Here is a 5807-nt window from a genome sequence, read left to right as displayed (position 1 = left end):
GTTTTGGTTTGATTTTTCTTTGTAAAGTTATTATAAGTTTATAAATTTGACTTTTATTTTCCATTTTATCAAATTTAAATAAAATGTGTATATATAATTTTAGTATGATTTATCTTTTGTGAATTCAATTTACGTTATATCATAATTTTGGTTAGATTTTTTATTTAGAAGTTAAATACATTTTAATCATATTTCTTTCTTTCTTATGTGTACATGTTGATTTGTAGTGAAAATATGATTATATAATTTTAATATGATTTATCTTCTATAAAATTCAATGTATGGTTTATATATTTTTTAATTAATTTTTAAAAGTTAAAAGCATGTGAATCATAACTTTTTTCTTCATGTGTATATGTTATTTTTTATTGAATTTAAACAAACCTAACTTAAAATTATTCTAATTTTCTTTTGTAGATTACATTATACCACTTTCAACATACAATTTTCAACACTACTAACTACAACATTTATGCAAATTTACACTATTTACTATTATGTTTTAGGTCATATGTTAACAATATGATTTCTAATTGTACTTCTCAAATAAGATATTTGCAATTTGAATAATATGTTTTTTTATTCAAATATATGTCTAATATAAGCTCAAACACCATAAATTTGAAGCACAACAAATGAAAATTATTGAAACAAATATTGATTAAAAAATATTATATTTCTTTACTATTCCTTTTTAACTTATTTAGTTAGCAAGTTATGTATGTTCTTTGTTAAACATTATACTAAATTGTCACATTGCACACAATGGTTTATGTTCACTCTTAATGAATGAGTATCTTTGTTTACTTGTAATATTTCTTATGTTTTCTTACTTTTAATCTTTCTAAATATGTCAACTCAACACAATATATTAGATTTGAATTACTATACTCATAATCTAATATTAAATTGATATATCTTCTCCATAGCAACATAAAACATCTTTTCCTTGCATTCAGTTAGAAAAATCTTTCCTATCGGCTAATCGTTGCATGTACATAGACGTTCAACTGCTAGTTTTATTGTTTTTAGGAATTGTATAATATTCATTCTTTTAAATTTTTTTTCAGATAAGTAGAAAAGTTATAGGTGAATTTTTATAATTATAAAATAATTTGTATTATTGTAAATTTTAAATTTTATAAATAAAATGTTTTAAGAAAATTTGTAATATATTAGTTATAATAGAGGATGAAATTAAATCTCACAAAGCAAATTTATACTATTATCAAAAAATAGTTTGACACATTATTAAAATAAACAAATACTATAACTTATTATATTTTAAGATTTAAAAAAATCTTTAATGTATAATAATAATAATAATAAAATATTTAATTTAAGAAGCTTTTAAAACTTATTTGTATTATTTTATCATCTCAATTTTATTATTGTAAATTTTAAATTTTATAAGTAAAATGTTTTAAAGAAATTTTTAATAAGTTAGTTATAGTAGTTGATGGGAGAAGAAATAATTTGGCACGTTATTAAAATAAATTAATATTATAACTTATTAAATTTTAACATTTAAAAAAATATTTAATGTATTTTATAAAATATAATAATAAAAAATTTAATTTATTTAAGAAGCTTTTCAAAACTTATTTGTTTAATTTAATTTAAGAAGCATTTTGCATTATTTTATGCTCTATGTTTTATTTCTTATATTTGATTTTGTTTCATAGTAGTGATAGCATTGTACTAATGTAAAACAATTCACATAATATTTTCTAAATATATTTTCTAATTATTTATTTGAATTATATATTTAAAATTAAAAATATCTTCATCTAAGGGTTAAATTTGTTTCTTTTTTTAACAACTTTATGTAGTGTTTTATCATCTAAATTTTACTTTTTGTTTTGTTATATTAGAATAAGATTTGACTTTGTTTAATTAATATAACATTATTATAGATTTCTTTTATAATTATTTAAAATAATATAATTATATCAAACAAAATAATTTCAATTATTATGTCAAAAGATCTAACAAAATAATAATTTAAAAAATCAAAATCAAATAATTTAAATTTTAATAATTATAAAAGAAATCTATAAAATGTTATATTAATTAACGCATCATAATGTTACTACTATGAAACAAAGTCTAATCTTATTCTAATAGAACAAAGCAAAAAGTAAAATTTAGATAATAAAACACTATTGTTAAAAAAAGAAATAGATTTAGTCCTTGAAGAAATTTTTTAATTTGATGTGAAATTTTTTACATTAGTACAATGGTATCACTACTATGAAACGAAATCAAATGTAAGAAATAAAACTGAGACGATAAAATAATACAAATAAGTTTTAAAGGCTTCTTAAATTAAATAAATTTGTATTATTATTATACATTAAAGATTTTTTAAAATCTTAAAATATAATAAGTTATAGTATTAGTTTATTTTAATAACATGTCAAATTATTTTTTTGATAATAGTGTAAATTTGCTATATGAGATTTAATTTCATCTTCTATTTTAACTAATATATTAAAAAAATTCTTAAAACATTTTATTTATAAAATTTAAAATTTACAATAATTCAAATTATTTTATAATTATTAAAATTCACTTATAGCTTTTCTACTTATGTAAAAAAATTTAAAAGAATTAATATTATACAATTCCTAAAAACAATAAAAAAAATTAGAAACTATTAAAAAAACAATACAAACACTATATCTTATTTTACAACAATATAAATAAATATGTAATTATATTTATAATTACATATAATTTTTTTACTTAATTCAAAAGAATATAAATACAAATTATTTTACAACAATATAAATAAATATGTAAATATTAAAATTTACCTATAATTCTTTTACTTAATTCAAAAGAATAAAATTTATTTTAATATTGTACAAAAATTAAAAAACACACAATATATTATAAACATAATAATCTAAATAAAATTATAACTATCCTAAGTTTTGGGGGCGGTAAGAACTGTGACACAACTGACAATGTCAGAATGGAATGTCAGGCATGACAGTCTAGCCTCGTACGCGGTGTCTAAGGCATAGGCAGGGTAAACAAAATAGTTTACCCTTTAGCCATTGCCCTTTGACTATTGCTCATTTTTTGAAATTGGCCCAGTGTGCTAAAATGTACCACCTAGTAGGGGATGGGCAATTGTCATGGGATCATTCATAGTTAGCAATTGAGGTTCACTTAGATTATGATTGTGATATTGCTATCAAGATTTAACAGTGTGATTTTGAGTCGAATTCATTGACTCATGTTACATGAGTAGTGATTCAACATGAATCCATCTCTCATGAGAATAAATGGAATGTGATTTTGAGTCAAACTCGTTGACCCATGTTACATGAGTAGTGATTCAACATGAATCCATCTCTCATGAGAATGATCCAATGAGTGCTAAGTGTTCCATTTATTCTCATGAGATGGATTCATGTTGAATCACTACTCATGTAACATGGGTCAATGAGTTTGACTCAAAATCACACCATTAAATCCTGATAGCAATATCACAATTTGGCTTGCTGTGGAAATTATCTCCTACTTATCATTAGATTATGATATCAAGATAGTTTTAAATTTTATATTATTTAATTTAAGGAAGAAAGAAAGATATTATTTTAATATCTATAACGCTAAAGATAGTTTATGGGACAAACTATCTTATGATTTGATTTTTGTATTTCAATCTTTTTCTTATGTAATTTGGCAAAGAATGCTTCCAATTGTTCAATTGTTCTCTCATTAAATAAATCAACTCAAGAGTTAGTTAAGATACTTAGAAAACCATTCATGATGTCCTTGAAGGCATCACATTCCAAATTGAGATGTTTTCTTGTTTCTTTTTTTTCAAAAGTGCAAAAAATACACACTCTTTCTTCTAATGTGTCTTTTGATATTTTCCAATGCTCAATTTCACAACAAAGTTAATGAGAGTTTTAGGTTAAGGTAAAAAAAGGTTTTGAAGGGTACCTGAAACCCTTAACAGAAAAGCAAAAGATAAACCAAAAGCACAACCAAGTTTTACAAGGACCTGAAACCTACAGTTTAAAAGATAAGAAATTAGGTTTTACAGGAACCTGAAACCACAAAATAAGACCATAAAATGAAACTAGGTTTTATAAGGACCTAGAACCTAGTTTTTAAAACCAAAAAACAAAAACTAGATTAAAAACCTCGACTAGCGACTAGAAACCAAGACCACTACCAAAACAGAGACTAGATACCAAGGACATTACTAGCTACTACTACAACTCTTTGATCGTTTTCACCACTTCTTTGCTTGCCTCCGCAGTGCTTTGGATGGTATTAGAAGTAGATCCCCCAATTACCTTGGCTACCTTTTTTCTTGAGCTCTGCTTAGTTCTTTTACTTGGACCACCTGGAGACATAATTTCTTCATTAGTTCTCTTCCCTAAGCTTGCAGCAGTTGCACAAATGCTGGAGGTAATCTATTCCATCTTATTGCCATTCTCTTTGATCAATAGACAAAGTTTGTGTTCATATTCCTTTAATTTATCCAATGTATTACCAACCTAAACTTCCATCTGAATGATCTTTGCATGATCAACTTCTTGGTCCTATTGTATCTTACCCACTTTTCTTTTCAAATTCATTAATTCATTATACATCCAAGAGTCTACTTGAAGAGAGGAATCAACTTTAAGCTTTGTCGTATGCAAGAAAGAAAGCATAGTGTCCTTACCAGTAGATTCATTCTTCTCCTTCTCCATTTATTCCTTACCAATAGACTCATCCTTCTCTTTCCTTTTATCTTCCTCTACATTCACAGCATCCTTGCTAGTGAGGTCCTCTTGTTCCTTCACCATTACTTCTTTTTCATCCCTCACTCCCTTGGTGTGCTCACTCTGATTAATTTCCTCTTCTCCAACATTATTCGACCCTGTGTTTTTATCATTGTTTTCATCTACCTCGACCTTACCAGTCTCACCCTTACTGCCAAGGTAACCTTCCAAGTTAGAACTAAAATCTCTCACATCTATATTCTCCTCCTCCTCCATATTTTTTTCATCATTATTACCTGAGTTCTCAGACTCAGTAATCTCCTCCACATTTTTCTAAGGGGTTTCTTACTTCAAACTCCTCCTTCTCCCACTAACCCCTTCCTCACCCTTACTCTTTCTAGAGTAGGTTTCACTAGCAAAGCCCTTCTTTTTCTCATAGGGAGGGGAAGACATAATAGCCTTATTCTTACAGTGATTCTCAATAAGTAAAATTAACCCTTCATATAAAATCGGACGGGACTCTTTTTTCCTATGGGCTTGAAGACTTTGGAGTAAAGAAAATCTCAGATAAAAGGAAACGAAATCCTATCATTGTACCTAAAGTTATGAACACAAAATGAAATTTATGAACATGCTTAGCTCTACCATCTAAAATAAAATGCTCACGAATGCAAGAGAGCACATCCTACCAGATAACCTTAATTTGACCTAGCTCATAAAAGTCACCATTCTTCTCCAAGTTCTTCTCCTCATCATTCATTTTTAGAAATTTCTTAAACATGACATTTGAAATACTTGTTTCCTTACTGAATTTTATGCCTTCCTTAGGCAAACCCGTCACCTTGGCAATGAAATCTTCAAACAAATGCACCATCACCCCATGCATAGAAACCCTATCCTCAATCCAATTTCTGAAGAATGCCTCTGTGACATGTGGTTTATAGCCATGAAAGCACTCCAAATAAGTGGTGACATTACCTTTCTGTAGAATATGCCAAATAGAGGCTTTGGCCTTCCATGCTTTACAATTTTTAGGTTCTTGTTTTCTTGGTTCCCCACCCATTTCCAAAG

This window comes from Cupressus sempervirens, chromosome 1 (genome assembly GCF_028749045.1).
Source record: "Cupressus sempervirens isolate cs-2001-9-10 chromosome 1, ASM2874904v1, whole genome shotgun sequence".
NCBI classification, from domain to species: Eukaryota; Viridiplantae; Streptophyta; class Pinopsida; order Cupressales; family Cupressaceae; genus Cupressus; species Cupressus sempervirens.
The sequence above is the reverse complement of the archived record's forward strand: the minus strand, read 5'-3'. Positions refer to the sequence as shown.